Source organism: Trachurus trachurus, assembly GCF_905171665.1.
Source record: "Trachurus trachurus genome assembly, chromosome: 10".
NCBI lineage: Eukaryota > Metazoa > Chordata > Actinopteri > Carangiformes > Carangidae > Trachurus > Trachurus trachurus.
The window spans coordinates 9632462-9648217 of NC_139894.1; positions in this window are offsets into that span (position 1 = coordinate 9632462).

A 15756-nucleotide genomic window follows, 5' to 3' on the forward strand; every position below is an offset into this window, starting at 1 on the left:
TGACCATCACAGGACATGTCTGACTCTGTTCTGAGGATACAAGTCATTGGTCCTGAAATGTGTGTTTCTCTTCTATAATACACATTCTACATCTCGGAGGCGACGTCTTTCCACACATGGGCTTCCTTCACCTGTCAAACTCAGTGGGAAACAGTAGGAGAGACACAGGCCGGTGGAACCGGGACACAACAGCGGGGGAGAAGCAGGTCGTGCAGCTGTGCACCGCAGATGTGCACGAAAAAACAATTGCGTCTCATCAAATGTGCGCGGCTACGGCTTTTGAGTTGTGAGCGTGCATGACTCGCGGCTACATTGAATGGGTTTGAGCGCACGCAAAAGACGCTTCATCTGAACGGCCCCCCATGCATGATGCACACACAGTTGAACCAAGACGGCGGTGAAAACCCTGCAGTCCAGCCCGCTCCCCAAACACTCGCGCATGGTGATTTGGGTTCGTCAGCGTTATTGTATCCCAGTGCAGGGCCTCACAGGCACACACAAACGCTCTGCACGTGTTTCCATGTCCCAGCGCTTTGACTTACAGGTGCACGGAGCCCGAGAAATACAGTATACAGTAATATGTAAACTAGTAGAACTCAGTCGCGGGTCTGATTGGAAGGTTCGGCGGGCCGGATGCGGCCCGCGGGCCGCCTATTGAGTACCGCTGGTAGCCTATACGGTATTACCGTGACTAATTAAAAATGATGACGTAAGTGGCATTACCAAACATTGGCTTGTGTATTCACCATTCAGAAACTGAATAGGCTACTAGGGCTAAACATTAGCAGACCAAAATCTCATTGGTCGATTGGTCGCAGGAAAAAAAAAAAAAACATTTGGAGCCCTGTCTTGTCAAAATTAAGTCAAAATCAATATGACCGAACTGTATATGAAAGGCTATAGGGCTTTTATTTTGAAGGGCCAGATACAGGAAGTCATGACACGCACTCGCTGTCAGTTTTTTTTTTTTTTTTTTTAACACGGCACGGCCTCTTTTTACAGTCTATGGGCACGGCAGGTCCGGTCCCTTTTTTTTTTTTTTCTTGTCAAGAGCGACTTTTTCCGATGTTGTATCACTGGTGTTTTCAACGATTAGCGGGACCATCCCACAGCGCTCACCGGTGGTCTGTCTCACAGTGTCACGGAGCATAGTCCCCGCTGCAGTCAGAGTCCCGCACCGCTCCACGCCGCGGACCCCCCACCCCACCCGCCGCAGCTCAGTCACTCACCCTCATCTACTGTGTTTATTGGTGAAATAACAGGCATAACGGTAAAACCCGACCTTTTTGAAACTAATCAAGTTAATAAACTGTGTGAAGAGCGATCTGGCTGTGTGATGTGTGTGTGAGTGAGAGTGACTATGAGGAACGTGTCCGACGGGGGAGCGGACAGTGGAGGGGGTTTAAAAGTAGGCTAAAACATATTAAACTAACTTAAAATTCAACCACACATAACTGCTACTGGACATATAATTAATTTTAGACATTAAATTACTTTTATTTAATATTTAATCCTTATCTCCTGTATAAGTGCATTGCATTTTTTCATGACGGTATTGAAACTGATACCGTTGCTATTTTTAAATACCTGCAGTATATGGTATTACCGTAATACCGCCCAAGCCTACTAGTCAGTCAGCATTTTCATAGGCCACATTTTTTTTGTTGGGACATTATGTTTACCGTATTTTCCGCACTATAAGGCGCACCGGATTATAAGACGCACCTTCAATGAATGGCCTATTTTAGAACTGTTTTCATGTATAGGGCGCACCGGATTATAAGGCGCATACCGTAGATGACCATTTAGTAGCAGTTAATATGCTAAATCGACTTGGAGCCCAGGCGTTTATAAGAACCAGGCGCGTATTTGCAACAGGCTACAATTTATTTTAGCAATGAGCAGCACCAGACCATCATGCAAAGAACAAGGTGGTCACCATAGGAACACTGGAACAAAACTACTCCCGACATCGTTATTGACATCAAACAATAAATACAAAGTCTGTGTTACCGTGACACAGGGAGCTGATCATGAACGATAGCGGGAGGGGGGGTCGATCGCGGTAATTTCAACATAGCGCATTTATCTATTTGTCTTTGTCTATTAGTAGTCCAGCGTGACCTATCCCGCTGGCGCACCTGTGTTTGTGTGTGTGTGTGCGCCTGCATGCGAGAGAGAGCGAGAGTAGGGGCTGACTGACAGAAGAGGTGAGAGCTGGTGATACGCTGTTAAAAAAAACTTTTTTTTCTGTGCAAGCAGTGTTTCCCCCAGAAAATGTGTTAGTTAAGGTGGTGTCTGTCCTGTTGGCGGGGGGGGGTGCGCGAGCGGATCGATCGATCGTCCGGGGGGGGGGGGGGGGGGGGGGGGTTTGCCGCGCCGTGCCACGCGCGCTGCTGTTATGCATGCGCGCTTCTCTGTGGTGTGTGTGTGAGAGGATGTGGAGATGAATGAAGGCGCTCGTCCGACGGGGGGGGGGGGGGGCAGCGGCGGCGGCGAATATCGCTACATTTTTATTTTTTTAAGACGTTAGTTTAGGCGGCAGCTCATTGTTGTTAAGGCGGCCGCCTTAACAGGAAAGTGCTGCGGGAAACCCTGGTGCAAGGCAGGCTATGGTAAACACTTAATCGCCCCGGCGTTTATTTTGCCAAATGAGCTCGGACCCCGGCGGCTATTAGAGCACAGGCGCGTATTTGCACGCGGGCGACTATTTGGTCATCTACGGTAGAATAGAAGATACTGCAGTCAAACTGGGGTTACGTTATGCATCCCCTAGATGGAGCTGAGTATGAATCAACCAATTAACCAATTGATCCATATATAAGGCGCTCCGTATTATAAGGCGCACTGTCGTTTTTTGAGAAAATTAAAGGCTTTTAAGTGCGCCTTATAGTGCGGAAAATACGGTAGTATGATCAAGTTTGACTATGGCATGCTAAAATTTACAGCAGAAGCCCTCAGTCATGGTCTGAGGTGTGTGTGTGTGTGTGTGGTAAACCAACAGCGACTGTGGCATACAAAATGTCATATTTGAATGAAGTTTGGTGTACAGAGGGAGACAAGTTGTTTGGTAACGTTACATTACATTCACAGTCCACAAGCCCTGACAGCAGGTCTCAACAACAACACCCCACGAAAAATGTCTCTGCAGTGTTGGGCATTCCCTGTAATTTGATTACTTTTTTAGTAACAGAGTGATGTAATGCCTGCCACACACATGAAGATAATCGGGCTGATTTTCCCCCTTCCAACCAAAGACAAAAATCGGCCGATTATCTTAAGATGCTAAGATTATTCTATGAGATTCTCTTGTAGTGTGTGGTGTGTTGAGACTCAAAATACCCCCGACAATCGGCTCTGAAAACGTTCGGCCCCAACAATCGTGGCCGTTTCAATCAAAAGTCATCTTATGTGTGGAAAGCCGGTGTTGTGCCGAGAAGTGCCTGCTTGCCAAGCTCTGCTTGCCGAGCTCTGCATGCTGCTCGCGGCAAGCCACTTCTCCGCACAACACCGGCAATCCCACAGATAGCCATGGTACACCCCTGGCATTACATGAGGACAGACACAGGGCCGTATCAGAAATTTGGGGCAATTTTATATTAAAAGGCTTCAATCTGGTGCACTTTGACAGATAAAAACTACACACATCATATTAGATTAATGCCATTTTTTATGATATTATCATCACTAGTGATCATCCAGAGAAGACCCAACTTCACTGAATTCTGATGAGAACACACCACCTATTACAAACAGTAGACTAGCTCCTCACATCCGTAGCAGCCACAGAGTAGCAAAAATATTATATTATAAAGTTTAATTCCAGCTCGAAAAAAAAAGTCTGAAATGCAATGTGATGGTCCTGGTTGTTAACATAAAGATGAACAGGTTTCTAGGGTGAGGTGTGCACTCTTTTTTTTACCATAGCTATATAGTCCAGGCAAAATAGCGTTTTACGACAGACTAATTGTCACAGAAGGTTTTTCACCATACATCATTTCTATGAGGTGTCTAGAACAACATACTAAAAGTCCTAAGAAATTCTAGTTGGGGAAATATGTTTAATCTGCATCATTATTTACTGTATAAAGTCTATGGTGCCGACAACAATACACCCCAATGGGGCTATTTTTTCCCTTTACTCCTATCACAATGAAACTTTACACAATGAAAGTATCCATGAAATGTAACATTTTTTGTATTACAAGTTTCTTTGAAAATGAATTTGAATATGCAAATGAGCCTCACACTAATCAAATATGCCCAAAATACACCCGAATCGGCTTCTTTTTTTCCTTTACTCCTACCACAATGAAACTTTACACAATGAAAATAGACATTAAAAGTAACATATTTTGTATTACAAGTTTCTTGGAAAATGAATTTGAATATGCAAATGAGCAATACACTAATGGAATATGCCCAAAATACACCCGAATAGGCTTATTTTCTTCCTTTACTCCTATACCACAATCACACTTCACACAATAAAAGTATACATGAAAAGTAACATTTCTGTATTTCAAGTTTCTTGGAAAATTAATTTTAAATATGTAAATGAGCTCAACACTAATTGACTTATGGTCAAGAAGCCATAAAGCCACAAGCAGCAACAGGGGCCAAATAACTAACACATTCATGTCCATTCAATAAGTTAACCTATGCACTGAGTGCTGTCACTTGCCACACTTGACTTATTCATACACACATGTCACTTGCCACACTTAAAAGACCTATATTGACCTTAAGAATTAATTGCACAGTCTTGTCTCCAGTTGCTTTCTAAATTCTTTTTTTTTTTATTAGCGAACAAGCCTTACCTAACGACTTTCCTCCCAGTTTGCAGAGAACATCAGATGAAAGTCAGAATTCATCAAAGTCATTTCAACGACTGTGTGTGATGTTATATTAAATATGCTGAACTATGTTCAACAACATATGAGCGGGACTAAGAACTAAGTTATTCTGCCCCTGCTTTTGCTGCTTGCGGCTTTATGGCTTCTTGACCATAAATCAATTAGTGTTGAGCTCATTTACATATTTAAAATTAATTTTCCAAGAAACTTGAAATACAGAAATGTTACTTTTCATGTATACTTTTATTGTGTGAGTAAGTTTTATAAGTTTGATTGTGGTAGGAGTAAAGGAAGAAAATAAGCCTATTCGGGTGTATTTTGGGCATATTCCATTAGTGTATTGCTCATTTGCATATTCAAATTAATTTTCCAAGAAACTTGTAATACAAAAAATTTTACTTTTAATGTCTACTTTCATTGTGTAAAGTTTCATTGTGGTAGGAGTAAAGGGAAAAAAGAAGCCTATTCGGGTGTATTTGGGGCATATTTGATTAGTGTAAGGCTCATTTGCATATTAAAATTCATTTTCAAAGAAACTTGTAATACAAAAAATGTTACATTTCATGGATACTTTCATCATGTAAAGTTTCATTGTGATAGGAGTAAAGGGAAAAAATAGCCCCATTGGGGTGTATTGTTGTCGGCACCATAGACTTTATACAGTAAATAATGATGCAAATTAAACATATTTCCCCAACTAGGATTTCTTAGGACTTTTAGTATGTTGTTCTAGACACCTCATAGAAATGATGTATGGTGAAAAACCTTCTGTGACAATTAGTTCTATTTTGGGGACCAAAATGAGCTAAATTGCCTGGACTAATAGCCTACTATTTTTGGGTGACTTCCTTCTGGAGCGTCAGCTGTGTTCCTCACTTTGAAACAGGCCCAGGAAGTTTGTTTGCTTTTCCTTATAGTTACCACAAACATACATCTGACTGCTCCTTGTTGCAGCAAATTTTGGTTTGTGTTATAATTGGTTATTCACGTTGTTTAGCTATGTAGTATTTCACATTTCTATGCATATTTTTTATTAGTAAAATATTGGTGTCAAACTTCATTTCGGTTGTATGGTCTTCTTTGAATGGGAAAATATGAAGAGGTCTAGGTGAAATCAAAATGAGCCAAAAACAGTTGTATTTGGATGGAGTGAATATTATGACACAGGCTATTAGTGAAATATAGCCTAATTAGTTTTCCAAAGGTCAAATTCCACCTGGACATACGTATCTCTGATAATAAAACAGCTGCAAAATTGCTCAGGTTCATTTTTTTAGCATCTACTTTTACACAGTTAGCCTACGCATTATTTATTCATTTGCCTGATATCCCATGATTCAAAGGTAGATTTTACTCTAATGTGATTTTTGTTAGTATTCTTACTAGGCAGAGATGAAAAATTTTCATTTTCTACTGTAGCCTACTCCAGACATGTCTGTAGTAATCTCACCGGTCTTAGCTTTCTTTAAATAAATAAATAAATAAATAAATAAATAAAAAAGACTGAAATAAAACTAATGGTTGCCTAAACTTTACACCGTATGCTCTTTGTTAAATCTGTCCAAAATTTCACAGTTTTTGTTTGTGAAATATTTGTGCTTGTGCACCACATATGCTCACATCTTGTGCATCTCCTGGGGGCTAAGCCCCCCTGTCCTTAAAACTTAGTGACGCCCCTGTCTGTAAACATAAAATTTATCATGTCACTGTGCTTTTCACATAAAGTTGATGGAAGAATGGACAGTGCAGATGCCCCCTCAGTATAGTATCTGCAGGAAAGAGGTCTCTGCTCTCCCCCACTTAGCTCAACTAGTGCATAGTGCAGGACACAGACAGTAAACGGCGCTGAATTGACCCTATTAAACAGCTGTTTTCTCCGCATACATGAGGTTCCGTCCCGAAATAATACAGCGCTTCAAGTGCACGTATGTACGAAACTTTTACAGTGTAACACAACTGGTTGGAAAGAGCAGTTTATCTAGAGCCAACTCACTCAGTAGCCTTCTCCTCCATGCACGCAGGCTCCGCGACGCGCTGTATCACTCGCTTTTTCCGAATGAATCGCCTTTTTTCCCGCGACCAGTAAACAAACACCAGCGTACGTGAGGGCGTCAATAAACAAGAGCATTATAGGCCTACCGGAATTGTTTGGACAAGAGAGGAGTCACTCAGTCACCTTCCATCTGTCCTCCCTAATACTTTGCACTTTTTTTTTTTTTTCATTCATTAGGCCGAAAAAAATACCGAGGTCATGACCTCGGTGTCCTCAATGGTAGCTACGGCCTTGGACAGACATTCACGCATACACGGGAGATTTCCTGATAGCCGATAGCAAAGACGGTAGCGATCATAGCCAGCAACAGCCAGCAATAGAGCAACCATGTTTAAACGATCATGTGACCGCCACTCACAGCCCGTCATGTGACAGCGCACAGGTCCCTATTGGACAGCCGCTTGACTGCCCGGCGTCCGGAGCCACTAGTCTGGGGCTGTTGACCCGCTGTTTTGGGAAGGAAACGGATCCAGGGCGAGAGAGACAGACCTTTCCTTCAAAATAAAAGCACCAAGCTAATAAAATGCGGTAAAACTCTTTAATTTAAGGAATATAATTTACAAGAAAGTCCCCGAGCCATTAAGTTAACATTTCGCTTTTATTGTATTGCAAGTTAATGTTTATTTTATAAGTTTTATGTTGGTGAACACTTTTATTTTGGTGAATCTGGTGATTTCGGTATCCGCTACAGACAGGAACCAGAATGCAGACTAATTCAGAGGTAACGGACACCAGGCTCTTCGCTTGTCTGAAGAGCCTGGTGATGCGAGGCTAGGAGCCACAGACACACACCGATGGGATCGTTGTAAAGGCTGAAGTGTCCCGCTTTCATTAAAAAAAACAAAAACGTCGCTCTTCAATACGGAGTTTTCTGACCAGAGAGTCAAGATTCTGAAAAATCTTGATGTGTGTGGTGTGCTGTGTTTGGAATATCGCAGCATACCACACACAACACAATCAAAACTGTTCAATCAAAGATTTTTTTTTATCTTCATGTGTGGGGTCTCTCACAGATAAAAAATCGGTTGAGATTTAGAAAATCTTCATGTGTGTACCCCCCTTAACACATTATAAATTCTAAAATAGTAATTAGATTATGGTTAAGCCAAGGCAACTGTTACCATTGTAGGTCCTCTTTGATCCTCTTACTCACACTTGGGCACCTGTCCTGGGCTTCCAGTGTCAGCCTGAAACATTGTTTTTCTTTCTTTCTTTGTTTTTTGCGGGGAATGGAGTAATGTAACTAGCAGGGTTGGAAGGGTCACTTTAAAAATCCAGTAAAATTACAAGTTACCTGTTAAAAACTGTAATCAGTAATTTACTGTAAGTATCACAAAATTAAGTAGTGTACCGGATTACTTTAGTTACATTTGGATTACTTCAATACCAAAGAATATCACAGCCATCCATCACGCATCAATTCACGTAGATTAGATCACTCCAACCTGGAAGTGAAACGCTCCGAGCATCTGGTAAATTAAAAAAAAAAAAAAGACAATGGATAAACTCACGATTGTAAAATCATCATTGTCAACATAAGCTGCCACAGCTCAGCTGCCGGCACAAGCCACAAGTTCCCAGTCAGAGGGTCCTGAAGCGAACACCTCATGGATGAAGAAAAAAAGTTGTGGAGGTGGAAAACTGCAACATTTCATGATAAAAAACATCCGTTCTACAGGAGCACAAACATAAAGTAAAAAAAAAGAAAAGCAAATCAACCTCAGAAAGGCAAAGTGATCCATTTATATTTTAGTCTATCTTTAAACACGACGATTATTCAGTTAGCTGGTTCTGCTACGTGATCTTTGATCTGGGGTCTGGAGACAGAGCAGTGGCCGATGTTTTGATCCAATATGGAGCGAAACCAACACCGGAGATGAGATGGACGGTGTGTGGAAATTCTGCACACAGATGAGATCGCAGCTACACGTTTCACGTGCGCTGCTAGGCTACATGTTTTCCGTTACTCCCCAAGCCAGGTAACTAGTAATGTAGCTAATTACTTTTGAAATGAAGTAATCAGAACAGTACTGTGATTACTTTTCTGCTATCCTCTATGTTGCCCAACACTGAGTTATGTAATGAGAGACAGGAGTGGTGGTGAATATCTGTAGCTCTGTCTGATGTAATTGTCTTCAGTTGCAAATATGGCGGCTACCAAGCACAGCACGCAGAACTTTTCCACCACGGATGTAGAGCTAATAATGAAGCTTAATAATAATAAAAAAAATAAGACTTATCTGTACATTTTAAAACATGTATTTGAAATTTGAAATGTGGTGATCTGTGTAGCCTATAGAGCCCTGAAAAGCTTTAAAGGGATAGTTCAACATTTTGGAAAAGGTTTGTTACCTTCAATTGTCGGTGTAAGCTATTTTTAGAACGGCGGAGCAGAGCCGCGAGCTGCTCAGAGCTGCGCTACGGAGGCTCATGGGATTTCTTGGTTTCCCTCATCAAACTCATCAAATACACAATCCAACAACTCCAAAATGCTTTCATGGACAAGTTTGACCTGCACAATCACCACGCTATGAGATAATAACGCAACGTTACGAAACGGAGCCATTTTCGAGGTAAATACAGAGACTGCTTGCTGAAAAACTGTCCCTGAACGCAACGTGCATCAGCGGTTTTGCATGAATTTCCCTCTAAAACAACTCTGTCTCGTAACGCTCCATTATTATCTTATAGGTGATTGATTGTGCAGCTCACAACTTGTCCACCAGAGCATTTTGGAGTTGTTGGATTGTGTATTTGATGAGTTTGATGAGGGAAACCAAGTAATTCCTTCAGCCTTTAGCTTTGAGCAGCCTGCCGCTCTGCTCCGCCATTCCAAAAATAGCTTGCACCGACAATTAAAGATAGATAGATAGATAGATAGATAGATAGATAATTTATTAGTACAGACTCTGGGTCCAGTTAAAAATACAACAATTCTACAACAACAAACAACAACAACATACGGGGTAGCCTAGCACCTAGCACAATTAAAGGTAACGAACCTACTGCTATGACTATAGCGATTATGGCAATGGGCCAATTTGCCAAAAATGTTGAACTATCCCTTTACATTCAGACAAATTAATGTGGCTGAGAAAAAAAAATACAACTTAACAAAGTTACATTAGCAGCCATACAGAGGGGATTAAAACAGCCTTTAACCTGCTTTACCAAAATGCATTCTGCCCGAACGACATACTAATCGCATATTTAATAGACAATGTACCGTAGTTGCATGTATTCAGTATGCAGCACATGACTGAGTGTAGCTGGCTGGACGTAGGCGGTTTCGAACCTTTGTTTTGGATGTTTTTAATCAACATTCGCTCTGAATAAATGCAGAAGCTAAGACAAGTTTCACAGGTAAACACCAGCTCGGTGTCACGTCGCATGTTTATATTAAGTCTTCATTCGGAATGGTTTGTATCTGAATGTAAAAAGTTTGCCTGTACTTTTTGCTTGTGACCTGCTGAGAGAGAGGGGGAGGGTTGTTTACCTTTGTGGCAATGCGGAGCCGCGGAATGAAGCACAGGAGGCGGAGTGATGCCGTGATTCAGAAGCTGGTTTCAGCTCTGCCTCTTTCTCCTCTGTCTCCCTGTGTAGTCTCTGTAGTTTGGTCTCCTCTCCACGTTGTTCCAGTTTTGTTGCAGCTGTAGCCTACTGTACCGCCAAATTGCTCCACCGTTTCAAATCTCCACTGTGTGTTCGACACAGAGACTTCCTGTTCAGAGCGACGTCGAGAAGGATGGACCAATGAGCACGCGCTGTGTGACGATAGTGCTCGAAACTACAACTCGCGAGAGTTTAAAAACGCGAGAAAATCCGGGGGTGTTGTGGTGCGTTCCGGTTGTGCTTGGAAGCCAGAATTCCCGACCTCCAAGTCATAATAAGTTTTACATAATACAAATGAATGAGACAGTGATGTAGCAACATAGATGTGTGTCCAATTCCCTGAGTCTAGCTGACAAATACAACCCACAATGTGACATTTCTAAATAAATAAAACTCTGGATGAAGGGAACCATCTCCAATACACTGTGAGTAGAGTAAATTAGGCACAAATAGATGAAAATTAAATTATTGTTACTTACAGTTACTGAAATCCATGCAGAAGTTGTCATGTTTGTTCCTAATGTGATGAAAGCTGGAATCCTTAGAGAGCAAGTGCTTTGAGTGTCATTATATAAGAGCGTTAATGTAGCCTAATTATTACACCAGTAATGTACATGTTATATTTAAAGGCTGGCTGATAATTTCCTTGACTGACAGCCAAAAGTAACAAAAAACAAAGGATGCCACTGATCACTCACTCTCTTCGATATTTATATTGTAGTTTCACACTGTTTACAGTATTTCTTCATCTTGCTTTTATTGGTCCCATTAAATATGTCACCTTGTAGGAAGATGATGACCTGGGTTTCCATTAATTACTTTCTTCCTGGTAATTACCGAACTTTGACAAATGTGCCGTTGTCTGGTATTTTTTAACCCCTTAGGTTAAGATGTCAGCTGAAAATATTCCCTCTATGCACAATTTGAATTTTTGAATTGTTGAATTTCCACGCCTTGATATGATCATTATATAGCCTGCATATCATTTATCATTTTAAGCTCAATAAAGTCAGAAAATGGGCTACTTTCAAACAATTATCTAGTAAATTGAAACCTGCTGGTCACGTAGTGCGATGCCATTTTTTTCCTAGCGGAAACCCTTATGACCTTTTAATTTTCCATTGTCATTGTCATTAAATTTGTAATCAATCAATAATCAACTCTATGTTGTAAACAAGAAATCCTAGGAGAATAAGCAACACAATAAATTCTCACAGTGAACAGCATCTTACTCTCTTACCCTGTAGCTAGAGCTCAACTCTCTACAATAAACATTTCAGAGTTGTGTGTAACTGTCAGTCAATGTATGCAGAATAACCAGAACTAGTGTTACACAAAGCCGTCATAAGGAGCTAATAAAAAAAAATGTTATCGGTCTGGTCAGTTCTTGCTATTTGTTGTGCATCACTAATTAAAAATGACTATGGAAAGCTATAGAACCATAAGAAATAAATGAATTTATTTAATGATTAATATTGTTTTATATGCAATAACTTACAAGCTTTGTTAGTTGCACGTTCAATATGCAATAAGGTAATTTCAATAAGTTCTCAATAAACACTGAACCACTCCAGCCCTAGACTTGAACCAATTTTTAAATTTTGGCCCACTGTGTATTTCAGTTTGACACCCCTGTAACTTTAGTAAGCCCTGGGGAGGTGTCAAATGGTTTTGTTGTTGCTTGAATCTTTATTATTATTTTTTAATGAAACAATGTTTAATACAGCGTGAGACAGATGAAGAGTAGCCCAATTGAGCAATATCAGTATTTATTTTGAATAATGAACTACAATCAACATTCATAGGCTATGTTCTGAACGAGTATGTTACAGAAAATGAGAAGATAAATGTGATGTAAACAAACATTACATTTTAAGAAAAGAGGTAGTCAACAGGGGGTCTTTGACCCGTAGGAGGTGCACAAAAAATGGCATTGGGGCGGACACTCCACTCACTGCACCTTGCACATGCATAAAATAAAAAAAACATGACAAAAAACACTATATGAACCTGTGTATTAATAACAAGGTATGTTTATACAAACAATAGGCCCACTTGAATATAAAACTCAAAAACGATCTCTGCTCCATCCCTCCATCAGTATTTGAACAAAAAGTATGTGTGCGTGTGTGGTCTTGAGGTGTGCATTGGCAAGATACTGATGATATGATACAGGGGCAACAGTACAATATATTGCTATTTTTTTTTCCTTTTTTGACTGTGCTAAGTTAGCTAATGGTAGCAGAGCGGCGAAGGAGTCAATGGTTGAATGACTGTGGCCAATTAGCTGTCAGACTTTAAATTCAACACAAACATGAACCACCGCAGTGAATGTTTGCATCTTAATTAATGCAGTGTGTTTCAGTATTAAAGCAGAAGTAAGCGATCCGGTCGTTTTGGCTAACTTCTTGTCAGCCGATAGCAGTCCCCGCCCTTGTCCCTACGTCACCACATTCACGCGCATCCCTTGGCTGCACACACAGAGAGGAACGCCCCTTTATGCCGTTCTCTCTCCTCATTGGATAAAGGTTGTAGGATACAAGGAAAGTTTTCTCCTCGGCTTACAGCAGAGCAGAGTGACTGACAGACCCGTGTTTCAGACCAAACACTCTAAGTGATTGTTGTCGGAAGATATAACTATTTAAGACTTATATTAACACAAACATTCCGCTTACTTCTGCTTTAATACAGTATTGCTAAATGAAATATTGCAATATTTCATTCTATCAATATTTCCTTACACCCCCAGTATGGTTTTCTGAAGTGGTGAGTGGACTTAAAGTCCCCCTCCTGCGACCATTTTTGGTTATTTTGAAACATTTACTGTGGTCTTTAAATTGTGATTATGGGTGCAGCGTTTAGCTCACTTGGTAGAGTCAGAGCCATGTTGAGGCTACAGTCCTCACTGCAGGCAGCCCCGGTTCGAATCCCGCATCAGGCAGCCCTTTCCTGCATGTCATTCCCCCTCCCTGCCTCCCAATTTCCTGTCACTCTGTCAGCTTTGCTATCAATTAAAGGCAATAAAAGCCCCAAAAATATACTTAAAAAAAAAAATTGTGATTATGAAGTTTTTAGCCAAAATCACAAAACCTGTGCCATTTCTCAGGGCTCTTCTTCTGCACAGCACCAGCAGCTCATTAGCAATGCCCCCCTTGTTTTTGCTATTCATATTGTGTAGATCGGACTACAGGACCATAATCGCTGTATAAACTATGTTGATAATAATTACCAATCTTCCAAATGGTAAACCATAGCTTTAAGAGATGGTTCCGTCGATCCAGCAGGCCCTGCAGCATTCAATTCTGTGATCTTTGCAGGTGAACTTGGTGCACCTGATGCAACAGGTGTCAATTTTCCTCTTTTTATTCGGGCACATCCAGCACCATGCCCTCCTCTTTGTGGAGTTGACGGGCAGTTCCGTTATGTGAGCCACTTCTGCTGCTGAGACCTTTATACCATGCACCATATTAGCAGCAGCAGACGACGGTCCATGGGGGAGGTGAAATCTCCTCACCATTTCTCCAGACACCAACTTCTTCCCCAGCTCCTCTAAGAAAAGCCTCCTCCTGTTCGTCTTGTCACTGTTCCAGTTGGGATTCACAGCAGTGTAAATCACAAAGGAGTTGAAGGCGGACACGTCGATCATGTTGAAGAAAAGAACCTGTGTCCACTGAGAGGCCTTTTTTCTGCAGGTATGGGTGCGTATCTCCTAGAAAAATAAAAAATAATAAAAATCACCAAACAGAGTATATCTCAGACAGGCAAATAATTTCAATAAAAGTAAGCAGGCTAAGACTGGAATAGATGCATGCTGTAATGTGTGTAAATGCTCATACCTGGTCCAACTTGTCAACAGCTCCCATGCAGCGGTTATAATCTGTAATGATCACAGGTTTCTTTTTATCATCATTGCTCACAGCCATGTCTCTGTGTCTGCTGCTGAGGAAGACCAGGTTCTTCCCCCGCTTGGGAACGTAGCTCACTGCGGTGGTTGTCTTTGTGAAGGCGAAAATAGAAGACTGGACAGCTCTCGATTTCGTCTGCAGGAGCTTGGGAGGAAGCTCAGGTTTGTTTTTTTTAATGGCCCCGACCATCGCCACATTCCTCTTCAGAAGTTCCTGCACAAGTGAATACGTTGTTAAGAAAGTGTCACATGTGACAGTGGCCTTTCGGAGATTCTCCGTCAACTTCAGGACAGCATGTTCTCCCTGGGAGACATTCCCAGTATCTCTCAAGGCCTTTCCAGTACAGACCTGGCAGTTCCAGACGTAAGAAGTGGCGACATCAGCAGCGACCCAGATTTTCATTCCGTACTTTGCTGGATTGTTCCGTATATACTGGCGAAATTCGCACTGGCCTCTGAAAGGGACAAGCTGCTCACCAACACACACATCTTCCCCGGGGTTGAAAAGCATTGGGAGGCGTTGTGTCCACATGTCCCAGATTACACGGATGGGGGCAAGCTTGTCCTTTCTGAGACGGCCAGATCTGTTCTTCTTGTCATCAAACTGGAGGTTGGCGCCGATTCGGTTGAATTTTGAGTGACTCATGGTGGCTCGGAAGATCGGACGTCCAGTTTGGTCCTCCCAGAGGTTGGCGGTGGGTTCTTTCTTGGACTGGTACACACCAGCCAAAATCAGGAGCCCGATGTACGCTTTCACATCTGTGACATCGACATTGTTCCATGCTTTTGTCTTTCTTCCCCTCAGGTTCGTCATGTTGACGATGATGTCAATGATCTCCGGAGTGAGAAACAAATCAAACGAGGACTCCAAGTTGTTAATCCTGGAGATGGCGTACCGTGTCGGCCCAGGAGTCGAACCTTTGTTAGAAGGAACATAGTGGGTGGTCTCTGCATTCGTAGGAAGCCAGACTTTCCCACTTTTTGAAGTCCACTCCCTTTTGGGATTGTTTTCGTCCTCTTCATCCTCAGTGTGAAGGTCAGGACAGGAGGATGAGGAAGAAGAATGATCTGACTCCACCACATAGTGCAGGTCAATGTCTCCCTCTGCTTCACTTTCATCAACCTGGTCACTTTCATCAACCTCTCCAGGAGGTGCATCCTCTTCAGAAGATGCATCCTTACCAGAAGGTGCATTCTTACCAGGAGATGCATCCTCCATGGGTTCATCCTCTTCAGAAGATTCTTCCTTGCGAGGAGGTGCATCCTCTTCAGAACGTGCAACTTTGTGAGGAGGTGCATCCTCTTCAGAAGATGCATCTTTACCAGAAGGT